This window comes from Rhinoderma darwinii, chromosome 4, assembly GCF_050947455.1.
Source record: "Rhinoderma darwinii isolate aRhiDar2 chromosome 4, aRhiDar2.hap1, whole genome shotgun sequence".
Taxonomy (NCBI): domain Eukaryota; kingdom Metazoa; phylum Chordata; class Amphibia; order Anura; family Rhinodermatidae; genus Rhinoderma; species Rhinoderma darwinii.
In genome coordinates, this window is record NC_134690.1 from 211,019,914 (window position 1) to 211,044,096 (window position 24,183).

The 24,183-nt window shown below is 46.2% G+C and overlaps 1 protein-coding gene across 1 annotated transcript in view; it reads right to left on the reverse strand.

Moving 5' to 3' along the window:
• Positions 1-24,183, reverse strand: part of RRAGD (Ras related GTP binding D) — an 85,205-nt gene that overhangs the window by 59,232 nt on the left and 1,790 nt on the right. The window lies entirely within an intron of this gene.

Genomic DNA, 24,183 nt, shown 5'->3' on the forward strand with positions numbered 1-24,183 from the left:
GTGTTTGGGAGCACTAAGGGGCATCATCACTGTGTGGGGGTACTATTACTGTATGCCACACAACAAGGGCTGTATAAAAATGTGTGTGCCACAAAGGGTCATCACTACTGTGTGCGGGGCACTAATACTCTACTGCACAAAGGGAACACTAGTATGTTTGGGGGGACTATTAATATATAGGAGCAGTATTACAGTGTGGGAGCACTAATATTGTGCAGGGCACAAATGGGCGCACTATTACTGTATGGGGCACTATTATTATGTGTGACACAATTGGGGGCACTATTACTGTACGGGGACACTTACTGTTTCTGGCACAAGGGGGCATTAATAATCTGTGGGGCACCATGTGGATTACCATCATTATAAAAGAAAAAACTGTATGTCTTCAATTCTAAAAATGAAGGTGCAGCAGCTCTGCTTTAGTGTTTCCCTGCACTGTGACACTAGACTGCGCAGAATGGGGCGTCAACAGAATGAAATTGGACAGGGTTAGGAGCATGGCTTCATGTAAAAACATTAACCTAGATTGTCCCTCTTTACATTCTTTGAAAGTTGGGAGGTTTGCATCACTGCATTAATTATCCCCTGTACTGTGAAGTCACTGTGTTCATTACCTCTGTACTGTGACATTACTTTGTGCATTATCCTTGTATCAGGATGCTGTGTTTATTATAACTGTGATGTGACATCAATGTAGTCCATAGCCATTTGCTGTGACATCATTATGTCTATCTATCTGAGAGCAGCATATGATAGAGGGAGAAAAGCTAAACTCTGTGATATATCGATTTCCAAGATATGAAGCAGGATTTCTGAGTAACTCCTGATATTACTCCTAGAACAGACAGTAAGAGGCCTGCTTTCCCAAACCACAAAGGCTAACAAAAACTACACACTGATACAAGGAAAGCTGTCAATCACTTTGTGTGGGCGGGGTTAGCAGAACTCTCCTAGAACCTCTCCTAGGATTTACTCTTCTTATTCCTCAGAAATCCAGCTTCAAATCATTTAAACCTATATATCACAGAGCCCAGCTTCTCTCCCTCGACCACATGCTGCCCTCAGCTAGATCAGCATAATTCACCTGACAGGTTTACTTTAAATAAAATACTCTTTTTGCAACTTGGATGCTGTCGATCTTCATATTGTTAGACTATTTTTTGGGAGCAAACCACCCTTTTAGATAGATTTTGCATCAATTGGATTAAGTGGAGCAGGTAGTGTTACTAACTATCTCTGCATAGCATAGGTACAATAGTAACATCACTGTGACTATTGTACCTATGCTGTTACTTCACTTTTGTCACGTGGTGTTACATATCACTCTTTGTTATCTGTGTAATGAGACATGACTTGGATAAGTAGAGTCGAGTGATCTGTAATACTTCCTTACCCTTTTAGGAATAAACACATGACACCAAGGTTGGATTTTAATGGCCACAGCAGCCGTTTATTAATACAAATTTTATGAAAATAAAATTTTATAACCAAACTTTAAATAACCAAGAATTCCCCAAAATTGGAATTCTTCCGAAATACACATAAAAATCCTGAGATCGGGTAATAGTTTTGTAAAAAACTGTTTTAATTGCAACGCGTTTCAGCACCGAACCGGCGCTTTCATCAGGCATAGGTTTACAGAAGAAAAGAGGCAGGTTTATATAGCGCCAGTTCAGACTGGATAATTGCTCAGAAAAAACCGCGAAAAACACAACATCAGGTCAAAGTTCAAAAAACAAAAAAAAAAAAAAAATTTGTATATACAATCAATAGACGAATCATAATATAAATACATGGATGATAAAAATAAAGATAATAACAATAAAAAATAATAAAAGAGGCTGTGTACTCAACAAAAGGATCGTAGCAAGTTAAAAACTAAATTGTGTAAATAAATGTCATCGTTTTATTCATATTTTTATTAACAGGGAAAATGCATAAGGTGTCATGGGAAAAATGGGGTGGGTAAACGCTGTTTGACTAAGGGTTTGTATGTATTGTTAGGAAGTGATACTGTATGTTATGTTTAGTTTACATGTCGCCACGGAGACCAGAAGGGTAACGGAAGCCGAAGCGCTCCAAAACCAAGTGGAACGCAAGATGGAACGCAAAGCGCGAGAGGAGGAAGGGAGGCTCAGGAGGGACCGTCGGAGGCTGACAGACCGGGACAGAGTGTGAGCATCAGACGGTGGGTGAGTGAAAGATGATTACCAGATATCAATGTGTAGCAGGGACTAAGATTAATAGGTAGACCTACCTATTAATCTTAGTCCCTGCTACACATTGATATCTGGTAATCATCTTTCACTCACCCACCGTCTGATGCTCACACTCTGTCCCGGTCTGTCAGCCTCCGACGGTCCCTCCTGAGCCTCCCTTCCTCCTCTCGCGCTTTGCGTTCCATCTTGCGTTCCACTTGGTTTTGGAGCGCTTCGGCTTCCGTTACCCTTCTGGTCTCCGTGGCGACATGTAAACTAAACATAACATACAGTATCACTTCCTAACAATACATACAAACCCTTAGTCAAACAGCGTTTACCCACCCCATTTTTCCCATGACACCTTATGCATTTTCCCTGTTAATAAAAATATGAATAAAACGATGACATTTATTTACACAATTTAGTTTTTAACTTGCTACGATCCTTTTGTTGAGTACACAGCCTCTTTTATTATTTTTTATTGTTATTATCTTTATTTTTATCATCCATGTATTTATATTATGATTCGTCTATTGATTGTATATACAAATTTTTTATTTTTTTTTGTTTTTTGAACTTTGACCTGATGTTGTGTTTTTCGCGGTTTTTTCTGAGCAATTATCCAGTCTGAACTGGCGCTATATAAACCTGCCTCTTTTCTTCTGTAAACCTATGCCTGATGAAAGCGCCGGTTCGGTGCTGAAACGCGTTGCAATTAAAACAGTTTTTTACAAAACTATTACCCGATCTCAGGATTTCCATGTGTCCACTACAAACCAGCAGCGCCGTATAGATCCTTGTTTTTATCTGCAAATTTCGTACCCAAGCGGTCTCCTTTGGCGACCGGCCCGGATCTGGCAGCAGCTACCTCGTGGACCCCAGTGCTCAACTCTTCTAACCTACACGGTGAGCATTTATATTTCTTCACCACCTTACACCACCTTCTTGATCCATACCAAGTGGCGCCGTGGCTTTTTCTCTCCCCGTTCTGAAATACACATAACAAACTCTTAACAGGGTCAATATAAATAACATCAATAACATGACCAGGGGAAGCCCTTGAGGTTACCGCCAATTAGAAAAAATAGCCAATAATAACCAATGCAGGACAGCATCATCCTGCGGAATCCTCAGTTGGCGGCCATCAGGGCGAACATCCGCCCTCAGTGCGCCCCAATACACAAAGGAGTGCCCCAAGATCCAAACCTGACAAGGGCGTGATCCTGCAAAGAGAAAAACACACACCGCTTACCAATCCCATTCACACTCCATCAGACACAGGCATAACGTACACCCCAGCCATATTTGAACAGATTTAAAGCAGCTGAGGCCGAACGTAAGAGCGGAAACGGTTAGACTCCCATCTCCCAATACGCCTAACCCCTGCCTCATCCAACCCCCATCTCACCGCTTCAGTCGCCGCGCCAATCCGAAAAGAATGGGAAGAATAATCAGTCGCCCGTATCCCGATTGCCAGCAAACAGCGCTTAAACACCGCACCAAACTGGAACCTAGATAAAAAGGACCCATCCTCGTGCCGTAATAACGGAACCGCCGGTAACCCCACCTGTACACCCAAGGCAGCAACGCAATGTACTGGACACATCACCGAACCCTCAATAGCAAACAACACTATCTGCCTACCCCTGCCTGTCGGGTCAGTTTTTGACCTGCGCAGCACGATCTCCACCCTATCAGCAAACAGCTCCACATCATCCTGACATATGACACACTCGGCGACACCAATTCACCCACTCTAAATGTAAAGGATTTGCCAGACACAGGTTCTGTGTCGACGCCCGTGGGCAATCAGTCTGCACCTGCTCCTATGTCTGTGAGACTGACTCCATCTTCCACCACTCAGGATGGCAGGCTTAGGAGTGGGAGAGCCTATCACAGCCTGGCCAGACGGAGCTAGTTCCCGCCTACTGTCTATTTATACCTGCCTTTCCTGTTCCTCCTTTGCCTGTGATTCTTCTATGCTTGTTTCCTGGCTTGCTGCTGCTGCTTGTGCTACTGATCCTCTGCTTGTTATTGACCTTGGCTTTCTGACCACTCTCCTGCTCAGTGTTTTGTACCTCGCTCTCTCCTGGTTTGACTTCGCTCGTTCACCACTCTTGTTGCTCACGGTGTTCCGTAGGCAGCTGCCCTGTTTCCCTAGCTTCTGTGTACCCCTGTCTGTTTTGTCTGTCTTGCACTTACTGAGTGTAGGGACCGTCGCCCAGTTGTACCCTGTCGCTTAGGACAGGTCGTTGCAAGTAGGCAGGGACTGAGTGGCGGGTAGATTAGGGCTCACCTGTCTGTCTCCCTACCCTGTCATTACACTAAAAGCCCCAAAAAATGCTAACGAAAAAGCCAAGCGAAACAATCGGACTTCGAAGCCCGAACTACACACCCCCTCCACCGCCGTACCCAACAAGCAAAGAATCCGGAACGAAACTGGCCGCCGCCTATCAACCAACACTCTTCCCCTGCGAATCCCTTTCAAAGCTTGCACCGCTAAAAATTCCTTAGTCACATCCGAGACTCCATTCAACTTCAGACCGAACGCCACAGCAGACACAAACTTGTTCACTTTGGACACTGACACACACGACTCATACGCGTCCCCCAGCCAATACAACAGGGCCACTAATCTGTCCCGGTCAGAACGGCTTTCACCTAGTGCTCCCAACCAAAGCTCCCATTGAGCCCAGCCAGCCCTATATGCTGCCCACGTAGAACTCGCCAAAGATCGCTCAATCAACGCTTCTGCTGCAGAGAAAGCAACTCCCAAAGATGACCCGGGCACACCTTGCCGATCCGATCTGCAGCCGGTGCCAGCTGACGAAAACGATCCCACTGCGAGCGAGAAAGGGCATCAGCAACACAATTGTCAACCCCCGGCACATGCACCGCCACCACCCAAGCATTCAATGATAAACAAACTAGCACTAAATGCCGCAACAGTTGAACCACCGGAGGAGACGACGCAAGATATTATTAATAGCCAAGACCACCCCCAGGTTGTCGCAGTGAAAACAAATCTTCTTGTCCCTGAGCCTATCCCCCCAAATGGTCACAGCGACCACGATAGGAAATAGCTCACCACTGGTCCCCACAATAAGCACCAAAACCGCCCCCTCCAGCGGCATCTGTAAACAAGTCCAAGTCCACTGAATCAAAAGCCCCCGCCATCAAAGGGACCGACTGTTGTACTGCCCCAAAAACCGATGCCACACTTCCAAGTCGGCCTGATGCTCACCGCTCAATCTCACAAATTGATGCGGTGCCAACACACCAGCAGTTGCCGCCGCCAAACGTTTACTAAACACCCTGCCCATGGGCATGATCCGGCACGCGAAGTTCAACGTCCCTAATACAGACTGCAAACTGCGTAACGTAACCTTTTTAAGCCGAGACAACGCCTGAACCTCCGCCCGCAGAGCCGTCATTTTGTCCTCCGGGAGCCTGCATTCCATCCAAACCGAGTCAATTTCAATGCCTAAAAAACGAATAACCGTAACCGGCCCCTCCATTTTTTCAGGAGCCAACGGGACTCCAAACTCTCGCATGACACCTTGCAAAGCATACAAAACATTGGTGCACACCCCCGAACCACCTGGGCCAACACACAGAAAATCATCAAGGTAATGAATGACAGACCTTACACCTGCGACTTCCCGAATCACCTATTCCAAAAAAGAACTAAAAGCCTCAAAATATGCGCATGACAGGGAACAACCCATAGGCAAACAGCGGTCCACAAAAAATTCCCCTTCCCAAAAACAACCCAACCACCTGTGACTCTCGGGATGAACCGGCAGTAGCCTAAAAGCTGCCTCAATATCTGTTTTTGCTAACAAGGCACTTTCACCCGCCTCCCGAACCAAAACCACCGCCTTATCAAACGACGCGTACACCACTGAATTCAACACCGGATCAATCCCATCATTCACCGATGCCCCCTGGGGAAAAGAAAGATGATGTATCAAACGAAACTTGTTCGGCTCACGCTTAGGCACCACACCCAACGGGAAAACAACAAGATCAGCCACCGGTGGTTCCACAAAAGATCCCGCCATGCGGCCCAAGGTCACTTCTTTACGCAGTTTATCCGACACCACCCTAGAGTGTTGATAAGCGGACCAGAGATTCCGACGAGTGACCGGAACAACAAAAGGGGCGGAGGAATCACAAAACCCACGCTAAAACCATCTGCAAGCAACTGCGCCCAGCCCTATCCGGATACCTACTTAGAAAGGGGGCCATCCTTTCCAACTTCACCGGCGTCACCCAATTGACCAGCTGTACCCCCTGTTCCACCTCCCTTTTTTCCTTTTCGCAGATATTTTGACGCGCCACGGGACGACCCGCTGCAATGGGAACACACGTGCTTGAACGTGCACGTTGCCTCAAATTTACATTGGCCGTCGTTAAACTGCCTTCAAAAACCGAGCTTGGAACCAGAACCCTGGCCGGACTGGCCGACCTGCCCTGCAGACCCCCCGCTCCCTGGAAAGGACTGTCCCGGCTTAACCGGAGCCGTCACCCTCAACCACAACGCGATGTCTTTCTGATCCCATCTAATGCTGGGCCGCACCGCCTTCCGCTGCCGAAATTGCTCATCATACCGCAGCCAAGCCACCCCGCCGTACACCCGATGCGCCTCGCCGATTGCATCCATGTAACAAAAAAGAGCGGAACAATGCTCCGGAGCCTTCTCCCCAACAACGCTAGCCAATATCGCGAAAGCTTGCAGCCAGTTCACAAACGTTTGCGGAATGAGCCGATAACGCCGACGTTCCTCCTCTTCTTTCTTACTCTCATCCCTTTTCTCTTTATCCAAATAAAATTTTGCCAAAGGAAGAAGGGAAAATATCTCCACATACTCATCCTTCCAAATGCGCTTGCGCACCTCCTGTTTCAAATGCGCCCCCAACGGGCCCTCAAAGCACACATAGACCTCACCCCGCGCTCTATCATCCAACCGCACCATGTCACCCTCCTGAGCCCCATCCATCTGCACCGACACCGCCACAGCCCCCCCGGAGCCGCCTACCGGCGCCCTATCTTGAGGCTGCCCTACCACTGCCGGCGCCGCCATCCCCCCCCCAAACCGCAACCGCCGATACCGGGGCCCGCGACCCATCCAATTTGTTGACCAGCTTGCGCAAGCATCCCACTAGTTCAGCGAAACCACTACAGCTCCCCCCGGAAGACCCGCCGACGTCCGCATTGCCAGATGCAACCCCCGAACCCCCCGACATGTAAGTAGTAGGAAAAGAGACAGAAGAGAAACACCCACCTGGCTGCTCAGGCGCTGTGATCCCGCCAGCCGGACGAACTTGAACACGCTGAGGCTCCTCAACCGCTCCTTCTTCAAACGCAACCCCCATCCGTGACCGCTGCCCACACACACATGCGAGCACGGAGATCCTTGACCCGATTGTCCTGAAGGGCCGGCCTCCCTAGAAGCCCCGATGCTGATAGGGCCAGCCGTCTGCTGCCCGGTCCGCGGTATCCAGATTTTGGATTGTACGCCACGGCTCACCCGACTCATCTTCCCCCTGTGAAGAAGGCCATGAAGCAGCCAGCCCCCTGATTGGCGCATCACTAGGCGGGGCTGCCAACGTCCCTGTCTTGCACCACACCAGACGGTGGGGGGGTATTTGGGAAGCCAGGAGCCAACCCCCCCTAACCGCCAAGCACCGCCGCGGCTGGGGATTTCTGCCAGGCCGGGGGCCCCGAGGGGTTGCAGCTCTCCCTGGAGACCGGCCTGCAGCGACCCTGGAGGGGCTTCCCCTGCGGCGCCGTGCCCGCAGGATTTCTTCTGGGCTTAATCTCGCTGGAGGGCGGGCACGCCGTGACCTGCGAGCAGGCACGGCATCAGAGGAACCGGCATCAGGGATGATCCCTCCACTAGCCGGAGGGCTGAGCAGCAGAGGGCTGCCCAGAGCTAAATCCAGCACTACAGGGGATGACAGGGAACAAAATGCCCCACCCCCCTCCCCGGACACCGCACGATGTGAGCGCCGGAGCCCAGCTGTCGGCGGCATGGGCAGCCCCACTAATCTCGTCTCCTCCGCTTCCAACCAGCCTGCATCCTGGAATTCAGCCGCCGCCCGGAGCCGCTCCACGAGTCCCTCAAACGATGTCATCACTATCAGGTAAGCCACAACGCTGCCGACCGCTCACAACTTCTGCTGCTGTTGCTTCTCTCGCTGTCTCCCTCGAACTGAGGAAAACAGCGGGAAGCCGCGATACACACCACCTCCTTCCCTCCTAACCACTCCCCTTCACTCCCCTAACCATTGCTATGCATTTTCTTAACTCCTTCCTACCCACTCCCTCCTATCCTGTCATGGCGGCCTCCCCTTATTCTTGCAGGGCAGCAGTGCGGCCGCTCCTTCACTGTGTGTCTATCCTGGTACTGTGTCTTCACTGTGTTTACTTTGCCTCTAGTGAGATATCACTATGTGTATTAATTATTCTGGTGCAATGACATCACTATGTGCATTTTGAGGGGTATAAGTAAATAAGGTGCAGAGATTGCAGTTGCACCTTGAAACTGGTGCTTGAGGTGGCACTTCACGCAAACTGCTAATAGTAGATAAGACCCATCCCCTGCCACTACATTTAACCGCTTCCCGACCGCCCACAGTAAATTTACGTCGACACTTGCTGGGCTCTGTGCAGTGCCAACGTGAATTCACGGTGGGTGTTAAAAGCGTGATCCGGGTGTCTCAGAGTAGCGCTGACACCCGGATCGCGCTGTTATCCCCACCTCTGGTCCCGGAGACATGATCGGGACCTAATTGGTTCAGGTCCCGGTTATGTGATCGCAGGGAAAGTTTGTTGTAGCAACGAACTGGAAAGTTTGTCGCTACAACAAACTTTCCCGGGGACCGATTGCGGGTGCTGCAGTCGGTTATAAGGCAAAACCGGAGGCCATACAACAGCCCCCGGGTCTGCCATACACGGCAGCCTATGAGAACCAGCCGGATGCTGGTTCTCATAAGCTTCCTGTCAGTGTGACACTCAGCGTCACACTGACAGTTTATAATATGTTACACTACCTATGTAGTGTCATGTATTATAGCAGCTATCAGTGCTGCAGGTCTTCAAGTAAAACAAGTAAAAAGTAAAAAAAAAGTAATAAAAATGTTTTATAAAAGTGTAAAAACAAGTTCTAAAAGTTACAAAAACAAAAAATGTTTTTTTCCTATAATAAGCCTTTTATTATAGGAAAAAAATGAAAATGTTAAAAAAAAGTACACATATTTGGTATCACCGCGTTCGTAACGACCCAAACTATAAAACTATAATATTATTTTTCCCACATGATGAACACCACAAAAAAATAATTAAAAAACAATGTCAGAATCATTCTTTTTTGGTCATCAACCCTCCCAAAATATAGCATAAAAAGTGATCAAAAAGTCGCATGTACCCCAAAATAGTACCAATAAAAACTACAACCCGTCCCGCAAAAAACAAGCCCTTACACAGCTTTTTTGACTGAAAAATAAAAATGTTATGGCTCTCAGAATATGGTGACACAAAAAATTAATTATTTTATCGAAAAGTGATTTTATTGCGCAAACGCCACAAAACATAAAAAAACGATATACATATGATATCGCCGTAATCGTATCGACCCGCAGAATAAAGTAAAATGTAATTTATAGCGCACGGCGAACACTGTAAAAAAAAAAGACAAAAAACATTGTCGGACTTTATGTTTTTTTTGTCACTTTGCTTGCCAAAAAAATCTAATAAAAAGTGATAAAAAAACATGTACCCTAAAATGGTACCAATGAAAACTAAAGATTGTCCCGCAACAAATAAGCCCTCGCACGGCTCCGGTGAAGAAAAAATTAAAAAAGTTCTGGCTCTCAGAATATAGCGACAGAAATTGTGCAGTGTCCAAAAGCGGATAAGATCGGGCGCTATTTATCAGTGTGACATCGGCCACATATCTGCGTATTATTTATTTACCAAATTATTATACCCTCTATTATGTCCTGATTTACTCCGCACAGTTTACATATGCCCCCCACATTATAAACCGAAATACCAGCAAAACCCCAAACAGAACTGTTACCAAGCAAAATCTGCGCTCCAAAAGCCAAATGGTGTTCCCTCCCTTCTGAGCCCCACAGCATGCCCAAACACCTGCTTACATCCACATATATGATATTTTATATCCGGGAGAGCCCGCTCAACATTGTATGAGGTATTTGTCTTCAGTGTCACAAACTGGGCACAACATATTGTGCATTAAATTGGCATATCAGTGAAAAATTTTAATTTTCACTTTGCACCATACGCTGTGCATTAACGCCTTCGCGCACCACGACTTAATAGCATGTCGTGGTGCGGGTGGTTATATATGGAGCGGGCTCATGCGCTGCGCCCGCTCCATATTCTGCAGGTGTCAGCTGTGTATTACAGCTGACACCCGGGACTAATGGACAGGATCGCGCTGTTAAAAATGATATCATACTAGTGTATTGTACCAGAGACCTATGATCGCTCGTTCCAGTACCCTAAAGGGACTTTTAGGGGGTTTCCACTGTTTTGGTACCTCAGGGGCTTTGCAAATGCGACATGACACCCGAAAACTATTCCAGCTAAATTTGAGCTCCAAAAGCCATATAGCGCTCCTTCCCTTCAGAGTCCTGCCGTGGGTCCAAACAGCAGTTTATTACCACATATGGGGTATTGCTGTAATCAGGACAAATTACTTTACAAATTTTGGGGTGATTTTTCTCCTTTATTCATTGTAAAAATTAAACATTTCTATGTTTTTTCAGAAAAAAAGTAGATTTTCATTTTCACTGCCTAATTCCACTAAATTCAGCAAAAGAACTGTGGGGTCAAAATGCTAACTATACCCTTAGAAAAATTCCTTGAGGCGTCTTCAAAATGGGGTCACTTTTAAGGGGGTTTCCACTGTCTTGCTCCCTCTAGGGCATTGCAAACGCGACATGGCGCTAAAAAACAATCCAGCAAAATCTGCGCTTCAAAATCCAAATGGCGCTTGTTCCCTTCTGAGCTTTGCCGTGGGTCCAAACAGCAGTTTAGTACCACATATGGGGTATTGCCGTAATCGGGAGAAGTAACGTTACAAGTTTTGGGGTGCTTTTTATTTTAGTAGATTTTCACTTTCACAGACAAACTCCAATAAATATAGCAAAAGACCTGTGGGGTCAAGATGCTAACTGTACCCCTAGATAAATTCCTTGAGGTGTGTAGTTTCCAAAACCGTGTCACTTTTGGGGGATTTCTACTGTTTTGGCACTACAAGACCTCTTCAAACCTGACATGATGCCTAAAATATATTCTAAAAAAAGGAGGCCTCAAAATCCACTAGGTGCTCCTTTGCTTCGGAGGCCGGTGCTTCAGTCCATTAGCACACTTGGGCCACATGTGGGATATTTCTAAAAACTGCAGAATCTGGGCAATAAATATTGAGTTGCATTTCTCTGGTAAAACCTTCTGTGTTACAGAAAAAAATGTATTACAAATGAATTTCAGCAAAAAAAATAAAATTTGTCTATTTCCCCTTTACTCTGCTTTTATTCCTGTGAAGCGCCTAAAGGGTTAAGAAACTTTCTGAATGCTGTTTTGAATACTTTGAGGGGTGCAGTTTTAAATATGGGGTAATTTATGGGGTCTATCTAGTACATAAGGCCCTCAGACCCGCTTCAGAACTGAACTGGTCCCTGTAATAATCGCCTTTTAAAATTTTCATGAAAATGTGAGAAATTGCTACTAAAGTTCTAAGCCTTGTAACGTCCTAGAAAAATAAAATAATGTTCAAGAAACTATGCAAATATAAAGTAGCGTCCTCAGGGGTACACGGGGCCATGTACCCCTGAGGACGCTACTTCGTAGCGAAACATGTCGGGGGGGCTGTCAATATTTTAATACCTACCGCCGACCGGACCTACTGTCTACCTATTAGCCAATTTAACAATCTAACTTTCTAATGATAGGAATCTACGCTCCTAATCTATCACTATTACATGCCTGTACCTGCACAGGTAAATTACCTTTATGTCCGGTCTTAGGTAGTGACAATTTTAATACAACTCTATGTGGCCTGTCTTGCTATACGTAGCTTAATAAAGTTTGTTCTAATATTAATTGGTAGTTGGGAAATTGGGCTTGGTTGCCTGCAGGCAACTCTCCCCCCCTTTGTAAAACTCATATAAAAGTTGGGCCTTGTTTATGCCCACATAAAGAGGTTAGGCTGACAGTTTATGCCCCCATATATACAGTGCCCTCTGTGATAATGCCACTATGCTACCCCTGTAGATAATGAAGCCCCCTGTAGATAAAGCCACACACACCTCCTTGTAAATAGTGCCACACACACCCGACCCTGTAGATAGCGCCACAGCCCCCTCTCTGTAGATAGCGCCATTGGGGCTCTCTCTAGCAGTGGAATTCCCAGCCAGAGCGTTGCCAATGCTCTGGCCGTAAATTCTGGTCCCGGAGGAGCACTTGACGTCACTGTTCATATATGGAATAGCAACACTCTAGGGGGATTCTGCTCCTGAAGGAGCCATGATGGAAGCATAGGTAAGCGCCCGGCAGCCAAGTGAGCTCCCAAAGGGCAGCGGGTGCTGACGCCGGCCATTGGTCGGAGCATTTGACTGACTGCTGAAGGCTATATGGGGAGGAATTATACTGCAAGGGCGGGGGGTGTGACTCTGACTGCTGAGAGCTCTGAACCCTGAGCAGTCATAGATGCTCAGAGACCCCCCCTCGCAATATAATAACTACCGAGGGCCCTATGGGGGGTACGTCTCTCCCCATAGAGCCCTTTAAAGGCAGTGATATGCTTAGACCACCCCCCTTGCACACAGCCAAAATGCTTAGACCCCCCCAATCCCTAACGTTGGGGCAGAGGGGCATTTTTTACCTACCCTTCCCTGCCGCACTATGTCTTTAAGATCCCTTATCTAGCAGACGTGCGGCAAAAGGCACGTCTGCTAGATAAGGGATCTTTAAGGCATAGCGTGGTAGGGAAGGGTAGGTAAAAAATGCCCCTCTGCCCAGCCCGCCCCTGAAGGCAGTGTCAGCACCCGGCGACCGAGTGGGCCCCGACACTTGCCCGGGTTTGCCGGGTGCCGACGCCGGCCCTGGATAACAGCACGATCCTGTGTGTCAGAGACAAGCAGGACTGTCACTGAACCCTTCAATCCCGCTGACCTGAACGATACAGGTTTCAGTGTAGATACAGCTGCTCTGTATGCAGGATACAAAGCAGCTGTATCTGAAAAAGTAAAAATAATTTGTAATAAAAAATAATTACAAAGTTGCACCAAATACACTGTTTGTTTTTTAATCATTTTCAAAGGCGTACATAGCCTAACTCTCTAATTGGATTACAATATTGTATACCCTATTTGAATGAGTACTACTCTTTCTTCTGGTTTATAATAATTGAGTCATAAACTTGCTGAATTACTCATTCACTATGTTTCATTCTTGATGAGTTTTGCTGTACTTGAACTGTTTTTGTTTTAACCAGTGTTTTCCGGACTGTCGACGTTAATACAAGCTGAAGTTAATTATGAGGTTCAGCCAATCTGCTGGCTGTGTCTCTAATCTAGACTTAGACCACAACCTTGTTAATGGTTTCTTACAAATTATATCACACAAGTTTAAAACATGATACAAACCACAGTAAACATTATGCATAATTAAAACAGGTCCTATAATAACTAGTTTCTAAACACTGTTGCTCAGTATTCTGGTCTCCCCCCGGCTGTAAAGGAATAAGAAATCTGGACTGACCTTCCGCCCTTGTTAGACTAATCTCTGCAGCAAACACCTGCTACAGCTTTTCACCAGGCCAAATAAGGAGCATGAGCAAAGGAGTAAGAAAGCAGCTAGACAAGAGTAGGGACATCTCCACAAAGGAGACATAGAGCACTCAAGTGCATCAATTGCAACATGAGTGTAGTTAACCAGAATATACAATGATAAAAACTACAAGGAAAGTAGTAAGTAAACTTTAAATCTTAGAAAATCGTTATAAAAAGCAACGTGCTCGGTCCTGAACATCGGCCCATGTAAAAGGTCACAGTGATCAGCCTACAAACTAGAAAACTCTCATTTGTCGGCTTATCGCATCTTTTATATGGCGCAAAAAATCATAATTGTCGGCAGCACATCTCCATGAGTAAACAGGGGATGGGCTGCCAACGATGATGCAAACTGATGGGGAAGAATGATCTCGCTCATCACCATACAGTAGAATGATTGCTCCATGTATATGGAACTAAACGAGCGCCGATTGACGTGCTGTGTCATTGATCAGCGCTTGTTTACTGACATACAGTATATCTGCCGGTGTAAAAGGAACTTGACAGACAGCAACTGCCAAAGCTCAGCAGATGAAGGGTTTCTGCCTCCACTGATAAAGGAGCCTCAGAGGTGAGGAGTAGCAAGGCCCCATACACATGGCCGTGCCCGTAATCACAGGCCGCAATTGCGGGCACGGCCGGCCGCCAACGGCAGCAGACAGCCGTTCGCATTCTTGGCCCCGTGCTCCTATACAAATGGGAGCATGGCCCATAAAACGCATAAAATAGGACATGTTGTATCTTTTACGGTACACTTCTACGTCCCGTAAATAAACAGGAAGGTGTCCATGGACAATAGAAGTGAATGGGTCCGTAATTGCGGACCGTAATTACGGATGATTTTTAAGGCCGTGTGCATGGGTGGGACCTTAGGCCTGATTCACACGGAAGTGTCCAGTCTGTGATATACAGAACATATGTCGGCTGTATTTTCCGGACCGACCGCAGTTCAGGGAGTCCCTGCCTCTCCATGGAAATACTGTCCCGTACTGCATACCTCCCAACTTTCAAGTATCGCTAAGAGGGACAACCAATGCGGCGTACGTAGCGAGTCACATTTTTCCTTTTAAGCCACGCCTCCAGCCCCGCCCATACACACCCAGTTCAGTCCACACATTATCATGCTCCCATAGTGCCTCCCCACAATATAATGCCTCATAGAACCCCCACACTGTATAATGCCCCTATAGCTGCCCCCCCATACAGTATAATACCCCATAGCTGCCCCCACACAGTATGATGCCAAATAGCTGCCTCACAAAGTATAATACCCCATAGTGCCTCCCACACAGTATAGACATATTAATAGGATCACCTCTAAAGGTGTATTTTTTCCAAGGTAAACAAGCCTAATTTGTTTAATTTGTTCCAGCCTTTCCCCACAAGAAAGACTACCCCATGTATTAATCTAGAAAGAAAGTGAAGTCAGGGGCTTCTCCTAGGAGCAAAGATTTGGTCAAGGATTTCTCTCCAGGAGGAGCCCCTGACGTCACTTTCTTTCTAGATTGATACATGGGGTAGTCTTTCTTGTGGGGAAAGGCTGGAACAAATAAGGCTTGTTTACCTTGGAAAAAATACACCTTAGAGGTGATCCTATTAATATGTCTAATTATGTGTGGTCAATATATAGAGCTGTGCAGCGGAATAGGGAACATCATGTACATGTGGAGGAAAAACAATTCCATCATCAGTATTGGAAAGGGTTCTTTAGTCTATGTTTATACAATGGATTGTCACACAGATTTTGTAGCGGAATCTGCACTAATTTACGCATCTATTTGCACTTGAAATCCGCCCACAAACCGCGTCCCAAGTCTTAATGTGTACAAATTACTATGTACAGTCCTGGCCAAAAGTTTTGAGACTGACACAAATTTTGGTTTTCACAAAGTTTGCTGCTTCAGTCTTTTTAGGTCTTTTAGTCAGATGTTTCTATGGTATACTGAAGTACAATTATAAGAAAGTTTTTAAACTTTTATTAACAAATACATGAAGTTTATGCAAAGACTCAATATTTACAGTGTTGACCCTTCCTTTTAAATACTTGTACAATTCGCCCTAGCATGCTGGATAGATGCTTCTGGGCCAAATTCTGACTGGTGGCTTCCCATTCTTGCCTAATCAGTGCTTGGAGTTTATCACAATTTCTGGGTTTTTGTTTGTCTATACACTTTTTAAGGATTGACCACAGGTTCTAATGGGATTGAGATCTGGGGAGTTTCTTGGCCAACGACTCAAAATGTCAGTGTTTTGTTCACCAAGCCACTTAGTTATCACTATTGCCTTGTGACATGGTGCTTCATCTTGCTGGAAAAATTATTGTTCATCACCAAGCTCCTGGATCGTTGGGAGAAGGTACTCTTGGTGGATGTATAGATACCATTCTTTATTCATGGAAGTGTTCTTAGGCAAAATTGTGAGTGACCCCACTCCCTTGGATGACAAGCAACTCCACACATGAATGATGTTGTGCACGCGGTCGCTGACCCTCGGCACGCTATACTCACCGGCAGCCACGGGACACTGAAGGCTTACCGGTGTCTCCCTCCCAGGAGTCACCAGCACACGTGGCTGCACTCTGCTATTCCTGCCTCTAGGGTGCGCACACGCTCGTCCCCGATCTTCAAGGGCCAGCGCGCACACCAGAAAATTGTTCCCCAAGCTTTCCCCTTACACCCTGGACTATATAAAGGGCTCTGCCATTCCACTCCTTGCCTGAGCATTGTTGTTGCCTTCCCATGTTAGTTAAGCAAATGGTCCCTTAGTTGTATCCTGTTCCCGTATCCTGTATCCCGTAACCGTGTTTGTTCCTCAGCTGAAGTCTAGTGTTGGAGTCATGTCTGTTCCATCTGCCACGTCCAGTGTCACATACCACTCCCAGTGTCATCTGCCACGCCAAGCATCATCTGCCACGCCAAGCATCATCTGCCATGCCTAGCCTCATCTGTACCACGTACCATCTGTGCCAAAGCGCCTGCTACATCTCTTGTCTGCCTGGACTCTCATACAGGCACTCTTGCGCTAAGACTTTTGCATTGACTGTTTGGCCAGCTGCCACTCTGCTATGGCAGAGCGGCCTAGTGGGTCCACATACCCCAGAATCGTGACAGCATGCTCAGGCCATAGATCCTGCTGGTAAACCTAAAAGTACGATCCTAATAATGCAAGCAGACATGCGTGACCTCCGGGCACGCCAGGATCAACTACTACAGGTGGTAAACTCCGTAATTAACTGTTTGGATCGTCCTGTTCCTCCTCTGGCTCTTACCGCTGCTCCACTACCTGCTTTCCCACTTGCCTGTCCTGTGTCTGCAGTTTCGTTGCCTCTACCTCCTACCTCCGGAGGGGATCCTAGGACCTGGAAAGGTTACGTTAACCAGTCTACAATTCACTAAGTTACATGCTTATCTCTTCCCCTCCAATGAGACCAAGGTTGCGTTTATTATTTCTATCCTCGCTGCCAAAGCCCTGGCATGGGCAAACCCTATCTTGGAACGAGAGGGCCCGCAATTCTCTGGCCTACCACTGTTTCTAGAGATATTTCGTACAGTGTTCGAGGAACCGGGTCTAAAATCCTCTGCAGCTGCCTCTCTGCTGACCCTCAAACAAGGGGTGTCAACTGTAGGGGAGTACGTCATCTCCTTCCATACGCTGGCGGCGGAGCTGGCTTGGAATAATGAGGCCATGCTGGTTACTTTCTGGCAAGGACTGTCTCCACACATCAAGGATGAGCTTGCTGCTCATGACATCGAATCCACCCTGGATGCCCTTATCCTGTTTGCAAACCGGATCGACATGAGGGTTCAGGAACGTGTTAAGGAGGCCCTATAGACTGGCACCCAAGTTCCAGAGGCCCCTACTGCCTTCTTCAGTTGTTCCACCTGAAGAGCCAATGCAAGTGAATGGACTCAAATTGTCCGATCAGGAAAAATAGCGCAGACGCTCTTCAGGTCTGTGTCTGTATTGTGGTGACAACTCCAGGTGAATCTAACCCTTCTACTAATTTCTCTTACAAACTGTCCATTCCTGTATTGATCGTCACCAGTGAAGGATCACACGGTGTGCATGCTTACTTGGATTCCGGAGCGGCTGCAAATTTTATCCAGCAGAATTTAGTTAATCGTCTCCACTTAGCCACAGTTCCTCTGGAGAAACCTCTGGTGGTCGTCTCTGTAGATGGACAGCCTCTATCCTGTCTATCACCAAACCTCTGAGACTACAGATAGGAGTTCTTCATTCAGAGCTGAGAGCTTTCTATGTCTTTTCCAAAGCTATCAACCCCATCTTGATAGGATTGCCATGACTTCGCCAACATGCCCCAGTCCTTGATTGGAATTCCGGAGGGGCCCTCCAGTGGGGACCTCGATGTCTGCACTTCTGCCTGAGTCAGGTTCGTCCCGTTCTTTCCCCACTACCTAAGTCACTCTTAGGATTGTCTCCACAGTATGCGAGCTACACTGATGTCTGCAGCAAGAAAGAGGCAGAGGTTCTTCCTCTGCATCGTCCATATGACTGCCCTATAGAGGTGCTCCCTGGAGCCTAACTCCCCCGCGGATGTGTCTACCCGCTTTCCTTATATAATGTACTGACATATGGTTTGCACTAATCTGTATTCAGTGGAGTGCCCAATTGCAGTGAATAAAGTCCTTCAATCCACTCAGAAATACATATATAAAAATTATATGCGATGGGGCTACACACTTTATAGTCCGGATAAAAATTCAACACACTGACTCCAGGAAAAGTTCCTCACCATCCCCAATATCAAGGAGGTTAGATGTGGTAGATGAAGTGTCAGAACTTGGTGTTTCTACTGCCGGGTCTCCCAGCCTTCACATAAAGTGGTTCTGCAAAGGATAAAAGCAGACAAACATAGCGTAGACTGCAGCATTGGATAAAATCTTTTGGTACTTTATTTCCTATACTCACAAGCTAATAGAATAAAAAGCGCTCATAAATGTATAAAATCTCTAACCCTGGGTTTCGCTTTGTCCAGCTTCTTCTGTGACATGGCTAAAGCGTGCTCTGATCTCTCATTAAGTACACATTGTGCAACACATCATTAGACACACCTGTATCTATACACATAGCATACCTATTCTAAACAGTCAGCATGTTTTACATTAGAAATGCAATATAAAATATTATTTACTCCACTCTTTTCATTAATTGCAGATTATATTGTGACATCTGTAAATATACTGTATATAGCAGAAAAAGTCCACTGCAATAAGACATTGTTCACACTTACCCGCTTTCCTTGCCTGAAACCCAGGCCATGTCGGAGTATATCAAGGAGAACCTGTTGAGAGTATTCACCAGAAAAACTGCTGGTCTGCTCCAACCTCTGCCGGTGCCTGATGCTCCTTAGCAACACATTGCTATGGACATTATCACTGACCTTCCCCCTTCTGCTGGATGTACTACGATCTGGGTAGTAGTGGATCATTTCTCTAAAGTGACACATTTTATTCCTTTAACGTGCGTCCCCTCAGCTCCTCGTTGGGCAGATCTGTTTGTCCAACACACCTTTCGTCTACATGGACTACCTCTTCATATTGTTTCTGACCGGGGTGTACAGTTCACATCTAAACTCTGGAGAGCCCTATGTAATCTTTTGGATGTAAAGCTGGACTTCTCTTCTGCCTATCACCCACAGTCTAACGGTCAAGTGGAGAGGATCAACCAAACAAAAGAGAATTATCTCTGTCATTATGTCTTTGTCCAACATGACAATTGGGTACAGCTCCTGCCTTGGGCGGAATTCTCATACAATAACCATACTAGTGAGTCTACTGCTTCCTCTCCATTCTATATTGTATACAGTCAGCACCCACGAGTTCCTCTTCCGGTGCCAACTATGTCTCAAGTGCCTGCAGCCAATTCTTCATTTGGGACTTTTCTTCACAACTGGCAGATCATGTCTGCGATTCTTCAGGCAGTGGATCGTATGAAAACATATGCCAATAAGAAGAGAAGGCCTGTGGTCCTGAACCGCTAAAGTAAATCTCCTTGTTCTGTAGTTGCTCCCAGCGATTCTTCTGACGTCTTCGAGGTGAAGGAGATTTTGGACTACAAGAGAGTAGGAGGAAATGTCACGGTCACAGGGTATGTGGACCCACTAGGCCGCTCCACCATGGCGGAGAGGCAGCTGACCAGGTCTCAGTCTATACAAAAGTCTATTGGCAGTTCGTAACACTTGGGTACCTGAACTAGTCCAGACAGTGGCTGTGGTTTCAGCACGGATGGTGGTCGGTGCAGCAGGTATCGCCAGACGTGGCGGGCAGTACAAGATGTGGCAGAAGACACTGGACGTGGCAGAAGACACTGGATGTGGCAAACAACACTGGACGTGGCAAACGACACTGGACGTGGCAAACGACAGCAGGTGCAGTAGGACATGACTCCAACACTAGTAGGCACAGGAACAAGAACAAGCACGGGATACAGGAACAGGTAACAGGGCACGGTAACAACTGGAACGGGAAACACTAAGGGACCATTTACAAGACAGACTTGGGATAAACTAACAATGCTCAGGCAAGGATCAGAAGGACTGGGGCCTTCTTATAGGCCAGGAAATCATGTGGATTGATGATGATGATTGTTTTCATGTGCGCGCGCTGGCCCTTTAAGAGCGGGCACAAGCGTGCGCGCGCACCCTACGAGACACAGCGGGCCGGAGCAAAAGTGAGCGCTAGCGTCTCTTAGGAAGGAGATGGGGACCAGCACTCACAGATCCATGGCTGCGGGCGTCGGGAGGTGAGTAAACCCTGTGGCCCGCGGCCATGGACGCTACAGGAAAGACTTCCTATCTGGTGGACTGGCAAGGGTTTGGTCCTGAGGAGAGGACCTGGGAGCCAGAAGAGAACATCAATGCTCCAACTCTCGTCAAAAGTTTCCTCCTACACTCTAGACCTAAAAAGCAGGGGCGTAAAGGGGTCGTACTCTTGTGCCCGTGGTCGCTGACCGCCAACACGCTGCCGCGACCGCAGGACACTGAAAGCTTGACGCCAGCACGCGCAGCTGCACTTTACTACTCCTGCCACTAGGGTGCGCGTGCTCGTCCCTGGCCTTAAAGGGCCAGCGCGCACACCAGCAAATTGTTCCCCAATCTATCCCCTTACACCCTGGACTATATAAAGGACTCTGCCCTTCCACTCCTTGCCTGAGCGTTGTTGTCTTCTCATGTTAGTTAAGCAAATGGTCCTTAGTTGTATCCTGTTCCCAGTGTTCCAGTATCCTATATCCTGTAACTGTGTTTGTTCCTGAGCTGGTCTAGTGTTGGAGTCGTGTCTGTTCCATCTGCCACGTCCAGTGTCATCTGCCACGTCCAGTGTCACCTACCACATCCAGTGTCATTTGCCATGCCTAGCCTCATCTGTGCCACGTATCATCTGTGCCAAAGCGTCTGCTACATTTTGTGCCAACCTGGACTCTCATACAGGTACTCTAGTGCTAAGACTTTTGCATTGACCGTTGTGTGGCCAACTGCCACTCCGCTACGGCGGAGCAACCTAGTGGGTCCACATACCCCAGAATCGTGACAAATGGTCTCAGGATGCTTTACTGTTGGCGTGACATAGGACTCATGGTAGCGCTCGCTTTTTCTTCTCCGGACAATTATTCTTCCAGATGTCCCAAACAGTCTGAAGGTGGCTTCATCAGAGAAAACAACTTTACCCCAGTTCTCTGCAGTCCAATCCCTGTACTTCCTGCAGAATGTAAGTCTGTCCTTGATGTTTTTCTTGGAGAGAAGTGGCTTCTTTGCTGCCCTTCTTGCCACCAGGCCAGCCTCCAAAAGTCTTCGCCTCACTGTGCATGCAGATGCACGGACACCTGCCTGCTGCCAGTCCTGAGCAAGCTCTGCACTGGTGAACCTGTACCTGAATCCTCTTTAAGAAACGGTCCTGGCACTTGTTGGACTTTATTCGGCGCCCTGAAACCTTCTTCAAAGCAATGATGACTACACGTGTTTCCATGGAGGTAACCATGGTTAACAGAAGAAGACATTGATTTCAAGCACCATTCCCCTTTTAAAGAAACCAGTCTTCTTTATAATTCAATCAGCATGGCAGAGTGATATCAGCTGTCTTGTCCGCGTTAACACTTTCTCCTGAGCTAACTAAAAGATCACAGAAATGATGTTAGCAGGTCATTTTGTAACAGGGCTGAAATGCAGTGGAAATAGGGTTTTTGTAATTAAGTTAATTTTCATGGCAAGGAATGACTTTGCAATTAATTGCAATTCATCTTATCACTCTTCATAACAATCTAGCGTTAATGCAAATTGCAACTATAAAAACTGAAACAGCAAACTTTATGAAAAACTAAATTTGTGTCAGTCTCAAAACTTATATCCAGGACTGTAGATCATGACATTATTCTGTATAAGAACTGAGAGCATCATGCTATGGAGACAGCAGGCCAGAAGTATTCTACCTCTACATGGCAGCCCTGGTAATGAAGGATTTTGGGGGTGAGAGGAATTGGAGAACTTAAAGCCAGACAAAAATGGATTAAGACGTTTATTCATCTAAAACAAGTTTTTTTTCTGTCAGTAATTTCTAGCTCTTTTCACTGCTCAGGACTTATGTATTATGTCATGACTTTAAACAATTGCAGCAACTAGGTGCAATATTTGGGGTACAGCAATCATTTAAAGATTTGGAGTAGGATGAAAAGTTTTACTTCCTGTATCTGTGCCTGGGCAGGTGGGTGAGGAGGGTGGAGCAGCAAGTGAAAGCAGGCGCAAAGGACACAGCCAGAAACTGATCTCTCCCCCTGAACGGCCTTCCAGAGACCCAGGGGGTGTTGTTATCAAACCCCTTAACAATCAGAGAGTATATGTGCTCTTTCATTGTCACATACAGGGCTCTATATACCTTCTATTACTGGTTGAGAATATCACTATCGCACATTTAATCGCCCCTATATTGGCTTTTTGACTCAAATGTTTGCTGGCATCTGGATCACAGAGACTTTTGGTCTTTTCAGTTTTGATGATTTAGGCCAGGATCACACACACATTTTTTTTATGCCATTTTCTAAGCCAAACACAGGAGTGGACCCAAAATAAATATCTTTATAACTTTCCTCTTGGATCCACTTCTGGCTTTGGCTAAAAAAAACCTGAGCTAAGAACTGCAACAAAACTGTCTGTGTGATCCTGGCCTTATGAAGATATAGAACTATTGCCATAGGCATAAGTGACATTTATAAACTCTGCACATCTTAAACATTTACTTTTGGGTGCCTACACACACGGAATTCTTAGAAAAATGGCAAGTTTTTAATAACATCTTTTAATCAGCAAATAATCCTGCGACTAGATGTTAGCTGGAAGTCAATATGGCACTTTTAAACACACCACAAACAGTGCGGGTATTTTTGTGGCAGTTTTTTCTTTTGTCTTGCGTCTTTTGGCTCAGTGGCATTTGTTTCTATATTGCAGCAAGGGTTGGTTTGGAATTTTTTTAGTTAGTGGTGTTTTTCTCGCATAGACCTCCATTGATTCTCTTGCCTGATGCATGTGTCAATGTGTGTTGCGTTTTTTCAGAATAAATCATGTGTTGCAAAGAGAAATCTTTGAATCATATGATCTTTGAATCACAGAATTTTTACTGTAAAAAAAGGCCACAAAACAAAAGATCCGAAAAAATCTAAAAATGCAGATATTAAAACTCACTATTTTAAAAAAATACCACAAAAAAATAAAAAATGTATAAATAAAGCTAACTTTTTTTACACAAATGCCCCGTTTTTAGCCACAAACTTTTATGCATTTTTAAAAACACATTACGCTGTCATGCAAAATTGCATGAAGGCGCTCATGAGTGTAAAGTGCTGCGTGGCATTTTCACAATGGGCCAGGACCTTCAGAAAATATATGGGATGGGTATGGTTGTATAATATGATTTCTTTATTTTATCATTCAGTTTTTATTCGTGTATGTCAAAAGTGTAAAAATAGTTCCAAAACGCCTAGAAGCGTTAATATGTATTCACAATAGAGAACTATGATTAGTATAAAGATGTCATTCTTAGGCCAGATTCACACGAGCGTTGCGCATCTCGGACGTGAAAATCGTCAGTTTTTCACGTCCAAGGTGCATC